At 40.9% G+C, this 13963-nt stretch overlaps 2 pseudogenes; both read right to left on the minus strand.

Moving 5' to 3' along the window:
- Positions 1-1670: 1670 nt before the first annotated feature.
- LOC149161719 (uncharacterized) lies at positions 1671-8272 on the minus strand (annotated as a pseudogene).
- Positions 8273-10292: 2020 nt separating this feature from the next.
- LOC149161720 (dnaJ protein homolog 2-like) lies at positions 10293-11956 on the minus strand (annotated as a pseudogene).
- Between the last annotated feature and the right edge of the window lie 2007 nt (positions 11957-13963).

Consider the following 13963-nt stretch of genomic DNA (forward strand, 5'->3'; position numbering starts at 1 on the left):
CAAGAATCAAACGGAAGATTGCTGAACTGGAAGCACAAGCCAAGCAGGAGGAGGAAGGGCGAACGGAGGAGGAAATTGCAGAGGAGGTGGACTGGCTGAAGGACCCGGGAACCCCCTCGAAAAGGGCAACTCAATTTGTCAGGACAAAGGCGGAGAGCTGGCGCACCAAGACCCTTATAGCCAAGGCTCTGGAGTCGATTGAAAAGGAGAAGCAGCACATTGTCACAGAGGTGAACCTCACGGAGGCGCAAATGGCTAAGATTGTTGATTACAATAGCGCGCTGGACAACAAGATCTCCACTGTGCATGAGGCGGTTAAGACTCTCAATCGGATGCTAACGCTGCTCATCAGGCTTCTGAGAGACACTATCAACACGGCTCCTCCGACCCCACAGCCGGCTACCACTGAAGAGTACAAGCCCGAGTCCCTTGAAGCAATGCAAGCGAAGGTGGATCGCCATGTGCGGGAGATAGGACTGGACACCATCGGCCAGATGGGCAAATACATCTAAGGAGGCACCTGTGTAGTTCTCCTCTGCTTTCTTTCTGTCTCGGCATAAGTCTGTTTGTGTTGTTGTTTCTTACTGTAATGTGTCGGCAGTATCAGTGTTAAGGTTTTGTTTTGCTCTGTTCGAGCCACCCTGCGCGGTGAGCTTCTATTTGGTCTTTTTGTGTTTGAACTTCTAAGCAGGTGATTAGCTCTCGTTTATTGTACATCCCTGCTTTGATCTGCCTCGGCAGATTTTTTGTATTATACTCTGTTCTATAATATAATCTTCTAACTTACACAAAAAAAAAGATATATAACATTTTAAAAAGATTATTAGCCCAAAAAAAGTTTCCAGAGAGTTTTAAATCAAATATTTCAATATGCAGATTGAGTAAATGAATTTAACCATTGTATATATATATATAAAGAGCCAAAAAGTGTTTTTTTCATTTACAGGTGAGGTGTTTTCTAATTAAAGATATAATATAGATTTGCAATTACTTAATATGTTGGCTACATCTAACTTTTTAAAATATATCAATAACAAAAACAAAGATATTATATTTTATTGATATATGTTATTTACTTTTGAATATAAGAGAGAAAGTATTAACATAACATATGTCAAATATGTATATATATAAATTAAGTGAAAAAAAAAAAATATTATAATTAAAATATTTTATTAGTGTTGCTCAAAATCATCATAAATTTCTTAACTTGAAATCTATTAAAAGTTAACAAAATTCAAATTTTTAACCATATAAAAATTTCTTCAAATATTATGTAGAATTTTTTTTGCATATTGAAATATTTAATTTCTATAAACTTCAGATAAATAAAAAATCAAAATGAATATATATTGATCATATAAATATACCTATATTCATAGGTTGATTGAAACTTATTCTTAAATAAAAATATTAAAACGAAATGAAATAAAACATGTTTGGAGTGGATCTAAAGTTACGGTTACCAGCTTACAAAATTTCAATGACTCTCATCTCCCGACTACATGTAGTCATGACCAACATTCGGAAGTATATCTCAGTAAATATTTTGTTTTTTACAGATATTTTCTCCCAAATATTTTGTTTTTTTCCCAGATATTTTCTCCCAAATATTTTGTCTTTTATGGATATTTTCTCCCATGATTGGGCCGTCGGCCACATCTGCTTTTTCCATCTAATCATGACAGAGCGATTAATCACGAAGCAAGTCCATGGCAGACTCTACGAGGGATGAAATAGGTAGACGATGCCTACTCAATCCCACACTGCCGGAGAATGTACTGTAACTCTCCAACTCCGACGTCGTCTCCATCACTGCCTCCAGAGCCTCCTCCAATTCCGATCTCATTTCCATGCTTAAACTGCTTAATATTGCAACCCTGTCCATCTCCATGACACCGATCAGAAGCTCGATGCTAAATCTTCTAATACTCAGAAACTCCTTTGACGGACGCGGGTGCCTCCCGAGAACCCTTACAAGTTCCAAAATCAACGATCTCCTTGTTATACCGTTGGATTCTTCGAACAGACGATCGAAATCCGATTTGGTTATGAACTTGAAGATCTGAGCAGCAAGTCCTATTGTTGCTTCCTGATGCTCACCTCGTTTCTCCATCACAAACTTCAAGACCTGACAAAAAAATATCACAATAAATTAATCCATCGGATAAAACTGTTGTGAGATCGAGCCCCAATGCAGAGTTGTAATTTCAAAAAGAAATGCTATTAATTGAATACATTCTTCTACCTTTGTTGTCGTTGCAGTGGCTTTCCTCAATTTAACGTAATTTGCCTCTAAATATGAGCACAGATTCCGAAGAATCCTCACAACATAAAAACCCCGAATTAGTTATCCAACACAGAGATGAGGCTCGCGATCAAATTCAGGCGATTTTTCCGCAGCTTAAGGCTCATCATTCTTCTGCAATTTTGTTTATTCTCCAGTGAAAGCAGAGCCAGGGCTTCTCCTGCCTTCCTCACGAGCTCCCTCATTTCATCGTCGCCCGGTCCTCTTGTAATATTAATATTAATATTAATCCTCTCCATGTGAAACGCAGAGAAGAGACAACGCAAAGCACCGCTAGTGTCGTCAATGCTCTCTCGACCCTCTTTATCACGCCCCCATGCCAGCAGTAGTCTTTCAACCGCTCTTGGCGAGGTGCAGCACCACTGAACAATTTCTTTTCACCAATATTTATGTTCATGGACTACACCTAACCACTTGTCCTACTTAGTTTGTGCTTCTCAACCAAGTAATTATTATGTTTCCTTTATACCAATGAACACCCATACACATTCATTATCATCAGCAATTATACACGAAGAACACAATTGATAGTATAAAGGGAGGGGCAACTCCCAGAACAATGAGTCTGCCCGAATTCAATATATTATAAAACTTTACAATGTTTACAAAGCTTTACAAGTATACTTGGAAACACCAAGTTTCATATTTATCCAATTTTACAACAAGGTCATACCTTCGTGTGCCAACCAAAGTTCCTTGCCTGAGTTGGGCAGGCCCGCCCTCACATGAGCTGCCAACCGCACTCCTCAACCGAACTTCGTTTACTGCTGCATGACGAGCGGGCGACCTCACCTGAGTCATCCCGCGTTTCTTCTTGCACGACGGGCAGGCGACCTACCCGAGTCACCCTTCACACACGCAGGCGGACGACCTACCCGAGTCCCTGTTCACCTCCGCGTTTCCACCTACACATTGGGCGGGCGACTTTACCCAAGTCACCACCCGCACCTTCACCGAACGTCGGGCGCCTTCACCCGTGCCCTAGCCTTTCTCCCAAGTCTGCGTGCTTATCTTCGTGTGGAGATGCTCAAGGATAGGCGCATTAGAATTGCGCCTCATTGTTGCGGCTTTACCTTCCCTTCGCACTCCACTTGCCACCAAAAGACTTTGCTCGAATTGCTTGCCTCCAAATGCCTCATTGCACCGTTTACTTATATCGTTGGTTGGGTAAGTCACGCTACCCAAGCCAACTTGCCAAATGCCCTACACATCGCAACTCTTCGCTCGTTTTGTATGTTGGCCTTCATTCAAGTCGCTCCACATGTAGGTTGGCCCGTGGGTTGAGCCAATGATCCCCATGCCATATAAACACTGTCACTTCACTTCCTCATCGCATTATTAACTTGTCCTTCGCACATTTCTGTCCAAGCTCGCACTTCATCCATGTTCCAACTCGCTCATTCACCAAGTCAAGTCGCACTTCGTGCCAGTGGTCGTGCCAAGGACTGCAGGTCCTTACATCCTCCTCCGCCTGAAGTTGTTGTCGTCCTCGACAACATCCCATCCTGGTAACCATCCACCAAGATCATCATCGCTAACTGTCTCATCCTTGGTCCATGATATCGACTCCTCCCCATACTGCAAACATCCCTGCAACATATGAAGAACCACCATTTCCATCATGTGTCGTCCCATCTTGTGAACTGTCCTCCTGCCTGATGCCAACATCTCTCTGGTACACTGCTAGCCCCCATGACATGAACTAATCGGGTGATCAGTCCAACTGTCACACTCAAATCATAAGAATGTCCATCCTTATGCCTTCACCAGTCTATCTCAGATTCTGCAACATCCTGGACTCGCCAAGAATCTCATCCATGCTCAGGTCCATGAAAACTCCATCCCATCTGCAACATGTCATGATGCTTAATGCTGAACCATTCCTGCACCATCTGTCATACCTGCTCAACTTGTTTTAAGGACTCACTACCATGAGTAGCTAACAATGAGCCCCATCTTCTATGTCATCTAAAAAGATGTAGAGGGAGTAGACCCTGAAGGCTCACCTTCACTAATAAGCTCAATCCATCTGTTAGGATCTTCTATCTCCATCCTCTATAGATATGCAACATGATCCTCCTCATGGATATTTGGTCTCACATAAACCTCCTCGTCATCATCATCCTCAACCTCCTCTAGCCTTCTTGACAAATCCAAGATACTATCAGATAGTGTCCTGATAACCAATGACTGCTCAGTAAGATTTGCCTCAACAGTAGACAACCGCTTACTCATATCTTCCATGCGCTTCTCATCTTCCATCTACATCATTGCCAGTTTACAATCAGGTCTTGTCACACCAATGGTTGGAACACCAATGGGTACATCTTCCCTTCCATCGTAAATGTACAGCTTCTTCAAATGTGGAACAATCATAACATCAAATTGTTTCAAGAATTCCATCCCTAGTACAGCTTCATAGTCATCAATCCGCACTATAGTGAAGTCGACTTTCCCGGTCCACTCACCTAGTGTTGTGTCCACTCTTTCAGCTACACCAAGAACACAATCAGGAGGAGAATTCACTGTCTTCATTTGTGCCTTCACCGGTACAAATTTTAGCCCAATCCTTCTTGCAGTATCTTCACTCATGAAGTTGTGAGTAGCCCCACTATCCACCATAGTGAGTATATCAGCACTCCCAATCTTCATCCGAACATACTCCAAACTATTCCTCTCAGGATCTCTCCGAGAGATCACCTCTGTAGCAATAGCAGCTCCAAGAATCTGCATCATCCCCACAGAAGCTTCTTCATTCTTTGTATTAGACTGTGCAATAGCGGCCACTTTCGGTCTTGAAGGACAATTCTTCACCGTATGTGGTTCAACACATATCCAACACTTCAAGGCTTTCTTCGTCTTCGTCTTATCATCCGATTTCGAAGCATCATCCTTCTTCTTCTCTTTCAGCTTATTGGACTTCTTCTTCTGCTCATCAGAAGTCTCATCATAATGCTCCACCAGTCGATCCACAGAAGCAAAAGCTTCCTCAAGTGTCTTAATCTTCTGCCTCTTCACTTCATTGTGTGCCTAAGGATTCAATCCAATAATGAAGTTGAACACCTTGTCCCTCTCCACCATGTCAGAAAGTTCCAGAACTACACTTGCAAACTCCCGTTGATATGTCTGTAGGCTCCTTGTCTGCTTTATAAACTTAATCTTCATCCTTGCTTCCCATGTTTCATCCTGAGGACTAAAGTGGGTCTGCAAAGACTTTTTCATGTCATCCCACGAAGTTATGTCATCAGCACTGCCATTGGCAATCTAATCCATCCTCCTTCGCCACCACATCTTAGCATCCTTCGTTAAGAATTGAGCAGCCACTTTCACCTTTGTCTCATCATCGGATAAACCCAAGCGTTCCAAGTATTTCTCCATATCCCAAAGAAAGTTACCAAGAGTATTTGCACTTCTTGTATCATCATAAGGTTCTGGTTCCTTGACTTTCACATGAGGCACTCCTCCACCTGATTTATGCCTCACGGCCTTCTCCAACACCGCAATCTCATCTCTGGCTTCATCAAGATATTTTTGCAAGTTCAAGATCTCTGCCAGACCTCGATCCCTCGCTTCTCCAATCTCCTTGACTTCATTTTCAAGTTTTATACACTTAAGATCAGTGTACTCATGTTGAGCCCAGAGTTCATCGAGTTCTTCCCTCATCTTCGAAGTATCCTCTTGATCTTTCATGACCAAGTCCATCTTCTTAGTCTAGTAAGACTCTAATTCCTCCATTCTTTCCAACACTTTTTCGATGAAAGCTAGCAAAGCATCCTTCGCAACATGGCTAGATTCTCCAACCTGAGATTCACCTGCCATTTCTAATAGCTTCCTCCTTTGTGATCTAGTATTGACCATCTACCAGCTTCACCAAGTTCCCTGCACCTTGAACCAGCTCTTGTTCCACTTGTATGTGAAACCAACTTCCTTCACCTGCAAGTACCTGCTTCCACTGTCATCAACCAACTCCAAACACTTGTCAAGATGTGTATCAGCTTCAATGCTTCAACACCTGAACCTGTTCACGAGCTCTAATAATATGCTCCAATACACTGGCTTCACCCACTGTGAACCTGCTCCAATACCACCTGTCATGCCCCTAGGCCGGCGGTAGTCTTTCAACTTCTCTTGGCGAGGTGCGGCACCACCGAACACTTTCTTTTCACCAACACTTATTTTCATGGACTACGCCTAACCGCTTGTCCTACTTAGTTTGTGTTTCTCAACCAAGTAATTATTACGTTTCCTTTATACCAATGAAAACCCATACACATTCATTATCATCAGCAATTATACATGAAGAACACAATTGCACAGTATAAAGGGAGGGGCAACTCCCTGAACAATGAGTCTACCCGAATTCAATATATTATACAACTTTACAATGTTTACAAAGCTTTACAAGTATACTTGGAAACACCAAGTTTCATACTTAGCCAATTTTACAACAAGGCCACACCTTCGTGTGCCAACCAAAGTTCCTTGCCCGAGTTGGGCGGGCGCACCCTCACATGAGCTGCCAACCGCACTCCTCAACCGAACTTTGTTTACTGCTGCACGACGGGCAGGCGACCTCAGCCGAGTCATCCCGCATTTCCTCTTGCACGACGGGCGGGCGACCTACCCAAGTCACCCTTCACACGCACGGGCGAGCGACCTACCCGAGTCCCTGTTCACCTCCGCGTTTCCACCTACACGTTGGGTGGGCGACTTTACCCAAGTCACCACCTGCACCTTCACTGAACATCGGGCGCCTTCACCCGCGCCCTTGCCTTTCTCCCAAGTCTTCGTGCTTATCTTTGTGTGGAGCTGCCCAAGGATAGGTGCATTAGAACTGCGCCTGGTTGCTGTGGCTCTACCTTCCCTTCGCACTCCACTTGCCACCGAAAGACTTCGCTCGAATTGCTTGCCTCCAAATTCCTCATCGCACCATTTACTTATATCGTTGGTTGGGAAAGTCATGCTGCCCAAGCCAACTTTCCAAACGCCCTACACATCACAACTCTTCGCCCGTTTTGTATGTCGGCCTTCATTCAAGTCGCTCCACATGTAGGTTGGCCCGTGGGTTGAGCCAATGATCCCCATGCCATATAAACACCGCCGCTTCACTTCCTCATGCGCATTATTAACTTTTCCTTTGCACATTTCTGTCCAAGCTCGCACTTCGTCCATGTTCCAACTCGCTCGTTCACCAAGTCAAGTCGCACTTCGTGCCGGTGGTCGTGCCAAGGACCGCAGGTCCTTACACTCTTCTTTGAGAGCCAGAATCGTCAATGTGTCGATGGCCAAGATTTGCAAACCATGCGTCGTTACTTCTCTTTAATGAATAACATCTCTTAGATTACTTATGGAGAAGACTATCTCCAAGATGCCTCTCCTGAAGGCCTTTACAGTCGAGCCTATACTACTTGTCAACATTCTCATAAGCTCTAGAGCGAGCTCTGTCATCTTGATCTGGGATTCAAGCACATTAGGATTTAGTTTTTTGAGTCCTATGATTTTGGGAAGCAGCCCTCTGCTGCTTCCGATTTTAGCACATTTTTCGTGCTTGATGGCCAAGCTTTTTAGTAGCCACAGTCCTAGCATAATGAAAACCATGTAATTATATGCATCTCCGTACTGCCTTGAATGGATTTCAATCTGGTTGCTATCATAAAGAAAAGACGCAATAGATTCCATGGAGCCAGCGATGGTCGTGACCCGGACGTGATTCCTGTCTTTCTTAACCAATTTGGAGATGATCTCTGCAGCCGCTCTTCGAATCCCTTGCTCCTGATGGTTCTTCCAATTTAGCATCTCTATTAGCCTCTCCACCACATCTCGCATGCTTACGATCACCCTCAAAGTGTCACTAGAAAACTCATCTTTATTCACAAGCGTCGATAGAACTCGAGCCCCTGTCAATTGTCGATCACTTATACCGCAGGACTGCAACAACTCCATGCTACATGACACAAATTCCATCTTCAAACCATTGAAAATGCTTCCATTGATGCACTGCGAATATGTGTCATAGAAAAATCGTCGAACGGTGGGGAGCTCTGAATCACTGAAGCCATATTTTGTGTTCACCTGTAACAGCAACTTTCGTACAATGATCTTCCATTGCCAGTAGACCTTCTCTAGCAGGAATAGATGCACTTCGGCTAGGGACAGGCCATAGAAAATAATGGGAGAGGATTTCTGATTCTTGGTGTCACTACCTGCCAGAATAAGGCTCCTGTTGACTGCTCGAATACACCGAATTAGGCTTCTATGTTAGGGGTTATACAAGAGCACTATAAGGTCATGCGTGATTGATTATCTCCGTAGCTGAAGTGCTTGGATTTTAAGAGAGAAGGGCAGTTTACAATCTCTGCATGGAGATGAGGCATCGAGTGGAACGCATCCATCGGTTTTTGCCATCCATTGGTTGTTTCTGCCCATAACAGAAATGCCCACCATTCCGCCCGTAAATGAAGACCATGACGAGTTTCGCTAGTAACTGAAGGATGAAGACCATGACAAGTGAAGGATGAAGACCATGACAAGTAACTGAAGGATGAAGACCATGACGAATATTATGAAAATGCACATAGATGTCAGTGAAGAGCAGAAGGGTGGCCCTAAAAATCTGTGCACAGATGTCAAATGGACATTAAAAATGTAGACAGTCGACTAATTGAAAAGAAGGCCTAACGACCTAATTAATGGTTCCATAATCTTACCTGGTTACTATTACTCTGGGCGAGTGCCCACTGCTGAGGATTTTCTTTTATTGCCCCATTTGATGCTTGGAAAACACTAGTTATCTAAGATAAACGTTCCAAAAGGGTATAGTTTATAGATAATAAAACCTAGTTTGAGTTCCCAATGATGGGATCTAGGACTCCTCAAAATAGCATTTTTATTAATAGAAATCCACTGCCCTCCCAGTGGTCGGGGAGTGAATCTTCTCCATGAATTAAGCAGTTTTCCTTTCATCTGGTTGCATTTGTTGAAAGGGAACTTGGTATCTTTCCCAATCAATCTATGTCAGGTATGGGTTGTATCATGAGCGGTAGCAATCCTTTTCTTTTAGACTTGAGAAAGAGTTATCAATCATTTAGACATGGGGGCAAGGCATTTATCAGTCCTTCCTATTACAAGCAGTGAAAGAGTCATTTTCCATTTTTGCAACTATGAAAGAGCCATTTTTACAGGCATTTCTCGACAACCCAAAAGAGTATCTATCTCTATGCCAATTCTAAAACCCAAAAGAAAATATTTGGTCATGTGAATTCTATCACCTTACAACCTTGGTCTGAAATGGGTTTCTACTATATTTTATAGAGACACCATATAACTAGAAACACAATTCTTATCATCATTCAATCTCATTAAATCAATGGAGTATCTTGGGACTAGGAGTGGGTATTTTAGTACGCGAACAATGACATTCCCATTTGGAATTGCACCAAATCTCATGAATTGACCACACCTTGGTCAATGATTCAACAACCAGAAATTTGATTTTTTTTACATTGCTTAACGCAGAGAAATCCTCAGAGAATCGATCTTTGACCTGAGTTATAGACTCACTTGACTATCTTTGTCAACACCATTTACAAGTTGAAGTTGTTACAAATACATTATGCAAAAAATGTATTTCCAACTGGGGGATATTAATTGTCTATTCCACAAGATGAGCATTATTACCATGTGTCTTGCATCTACTTCTCAATTTGATGAATTAAACTCAGATCCATGCTTCTTCACATAGATAGAATCACCGCAACCATTTGTAATCATTCATTAAATTGTGACAAAATTCATAAGAATTATTTTACGTATTCGCCTTCATCTCAACTGAATAAAATTTCCAAGAAGATGCTTAATCACATAATACAATGCACATTTCACACAGTCATCTCTCACAAACCAGCCTAAATTTTTGTTGTTCACACTGCACATGGTGACCTTGAGGTTCGTCATCCTCTTCATATGCTTCTTTCTACTATTGCTTCTACTTCCTTCTTAGTTCATCCTCAATATTGACTTGTCTCTTTACATTCATCCAACTACATGTCTATCATATAAGTAGCTAGATGTGGTGGCAGGATAGCATCCAATGCCTTACATTGTTACGGGGAAATTACTCCGGAATATGGAAACTCAACATTGAAATGAATGTACATATGACCTTTTAGGAAAGGCCTTTGATATTGATGCATACTTTCATTTATTGCTTTGTATTGGCCAGGTTTGATTATCTCTAGTGGCCTTCCATCAAGGTAAGGGGAAATTAGAATCCACACAATACCTTTGTCAAATTTAGTGTGTGCTCAAAATAGAGATCATCACCCTTTCATTTGAACTTAGAGTGGTCTTTCAATTGCAGTATAAAAAAAATGTTCCAAGTTATAGTGTTCGATACCTCATCCGTTTCACCCTGAAACACTATCCTCTTTCCATGTTGCATTCCATTCTCAATGTGTACCTTTAGTACTTTCTTGCCTTGAACAAATTTGGTCCCTTTACACTACAAGTGACCACAATTATCCCTATCACTGAGCATCTACAATCAGGGCAGACATGTTGCATTTATTGTATCATCCCCAAACTAGTTTCCTAATAGAAACCTTCATACCAAAACCTTGGCATCTCTTTATAGCAAAGCAATATATAACTGAATCTAATGCTAAAATTTGATGGATACAATACAGGGACAATTTACTCTTGGAAAGGCTTTAAACACACTATAATAGAATATTTAATATTAATTCTCTAAAAGTTCTGTTGAGTTCTGATGAGTTGGGAAATGGATAAACAATCAATCTTATAAGAAAGTTTGGTGAAAATTCTTATCATAATGTTTTAAATGAGTGTGTGATATCGTTGGATTTCATTATATTTTACATTCAAACCTAACAGGACACTTAATCTACTAGATTTCCAAACATTTATGATGTTGTGATGGGTTGAACGATTATCCAAATAGATTTCATACTTTTCATGAGGGGAATCTATATACTTTTGATTCTTCAAAAAGTTTTAAAAATTGACCATTGCAGTAACATTTTTAACTCCAATAAAAATTTTATTAGAAAGTGTGCTATAAATTGTCATTTAGGAAAGTTTAAACTACCGGCTTCCATGCATCACCCAGAAGCACTAGATTTAGAGCATTTCCCCTTAAACTTTGAACATATAACACTTTTGGAGAGTGATAGCTTAACATATAACATTTCTAGAGAGTGATATCTTTCTGGATGTTCCATTGCATAGGTCTTCCAGAGAAACCTTCATAATATGTACAACATCTTCAACTTGATTTTGTGTTCTGCCCCTTGAGCTACCACCTCCAAAACTAGATCATCCAAAAGAACCTCCAAAGAATGACTCAAATATGTCAAAGGGATTATGGGAAGAATTGCCTCTTATGATTCCCTCTTTCAACTCATATTCTCCAACTAATCATATATCTCCCTTTTTTTCTGGATCACTCAAGAATTTGTAATCTTGAGCCAATTCTTTGAATATTTCTGGATCCCCACCCTTATCAAGGTGATTTTTGATGGCATCTTTTCTATAAGCCTTCTTCAACTCATCAAGTGTGCCACTTTTTGACACACTCAAAATATCATAATACTTTGTGTTCTCACTACTTTTTGCTGCACACTCAAACATAGTTAAGATTTTAATCTCCACTCTAACAATTGCTATAAAGCTATATGTGAAATGGGGTATATTTTGAAAATTCTGCTATATGTAACAATTTTCAATTAACATGAATATTGTTGGTTTTTTTCTTGTGAAAATGAAATATGAAGATAATATACTATTATCAATTAAAATTCCTTTTTTTTAATCTTTTCATAATGGAAGAGAAGCATGAATATATGCCCTTCTAATTGAAATTAAGACCGATCCTTCAAGTTTGATCATTGCTTTCAATCCCCTTACGTTTTTTTCTTGGTGCAAGTTTGTTCCCCGTACTATGTCTTTACTTCAGTTTTAAGTCGTTTAAATGGAACTTTAGGGTATGAAAGAATGAAGGGTTTAATATCACATAAATTAATAGAATATCTTTTTAATAATATTGTGGTTATTTAGCTTAAGAGTTTAGTTGAATTTACTTTTGTTGTGAGCATTTTCCTAGTTCATGTAGCATGTATTTGGTTTAGTTCAGGTAGTATGTATTTGGTTAAATTCTTCTAAGTTGAGTATATTAGTTTATATTGATGATTTATTAGGGATGTCATTTGTGAATGTGGGGAAATATCCTTTAGATTTATCTTCAAATTTTTCCTTATAAAAAAAATAAATTGTCATGGTTGAGAATTATTAAGAAGTAGGAGATTACTCTCCAATGACTTAGAAATTTATCTTCAATATTGTTTTTGGGAACGGGTTCCCCTAGAGTCATTTTTTGGGTCAAAAGCCCAAGTTTTGGGGTTAAAACCCCAAATTTTGTATAAAATAATGTAGAGTCTCTGCATTTTGTGGCCGCAGAGCGAGAAAATGTAAAGAGTCAACAAGGGTTTTCTTCCCTTCCTTTGTGTAATTCATGTCGGCTTTAGAGATCTACCCATGGTCCGCGAGTCATGTCGGCTTTAGAGATCTACCTGTGGTCCATGGACCATGGGATTGTATAAAATGAAGTATTTTAAGAGTCTCTTAGTAGTAGTAGTAGCTAAGTAAATTTGATTCATTGATGTAAATGGGTATGTGAAGAGCTAAGAGCAAAAGCCTTAGCGTAGGAAAGAGGCTTTGCCTCTTGTGCTTCCGAGTGCAAGGATATCCCTTACATTATGCTCAGGTAAGCAACGTAGATCTATAGTTCATTCTGGGAACACCTCCATTCTGTCACTATAGATCTATGTTGCCGTAACAAATTATGAACCTACACACACAAATTGGGTCTTAGGAAGAGCCGTATGAGGCAGCCCACGTACAGTTCGGGAGCCGAGCCCTAGCACACACAGTGATGGTGCGGCGACTTAGGTCAACACTTATATATTAGCTGGTCATCAATCGGAAGCAGGCAAGATGGTGATGAATTGCAATTGGTCCAAACCTTCGACCTCGTTCAACTTAGGCGGCTACCACCAACCCCATAATTTGATAGCCCATACCTTACCTTTCCTTGTTCGCATAGTAGCGAATGAAGGCCGGGTGGAAGAGCGCCCCTTAGAGAATAGTCATAGTCATAGTATTAGTCAGCGGGCTCTTCTTGGCCATGCCCCCAGGCTTATAGATACGACATACTCGATCTGCATTATCAAGTAGGAAATTGCATACCATCCGCCGATATACGTATAGGAACATGGGTACATAATATTGAATATAATCCAGGTCAAGGCACAAAGACGACTCGAGCTGCAGGGACCTTCGCTAAAACAATGAAGAAACCTGGGAATGCACCACAATGTCTTGTGCGGTTACCTCCGGGTGTTGAAAAACTAGTGTGCAGAGGCCTAGGGTAGAATTCTGCAGCTAAGTGCATGGACCCTTGTAGCTGTGTGGACCCATTCTGATGCGTGAATCTATATGTTTCCCTTTGTTATATGAACGCAAGTAAAGACATATGTTACGTGAAGATAATCATAATGGATGTTAAACTAGTTCAATGCTTAAGATAATTCAGGTAATTATACAGTATAGTAGTTACAGAGGCGCGTAAGTGCCTGACTC

Source organism: Pinus tabuliformis, chromosome 5_2 (assembly GCF_031772625.1).
Source record: "Pinus tabuliformis cultivar Carrire ecotype Pingquan chromosome 5_2, CPIR1, whole genome shotgun sequence".
NCBI classification, from domain to species: domain Eukaryota; kingdom Viridiplantae; phylum Streptophyta; class Pinopsida; order Pinales; family Pinaceae; genus Pinus; species Pinus tabuliformis.